We start from the raw sequence: 230 nt of genomic DNA on the forward strand, positions 1-230 counted from the left end.
CTCCCTCTTTCTCTCTCCTTCTTTCTTTCTCTCTCGGTTTCTCTTTTCTCCTGCCAATCCTTCTCTCTTCTGCTTTCTCGCACCGCATACACCCCTGAGAACCCTGCCGTCTATCTATAGCCCGGACCGAGTCTCTCGCCACCGCAACACGTAGCCTCGTAGTGGCTTTCTCTACCATCGTCTCTTCCCCCCCCCCCCCCCCCCCCCCCCCCCTCCTCCTCTCCCCCCCC

This window comes from Atta colombica, unplaced genomic scaffold (assembly GCF_001594045.1).
Source record: "Atta colombica isolate Treedump-2 unplaced genomic scaffold, Acol1.0 scaffold38, whole genome shotgun sequence".
In the NCBI taxonomy this organism is placed as follows: domain Eukaryota; kingdom Metazoa; phylum Arthropoda; class Insecta; order Hymenoptera; family Formicidae; genus Atta; species Atta colombica.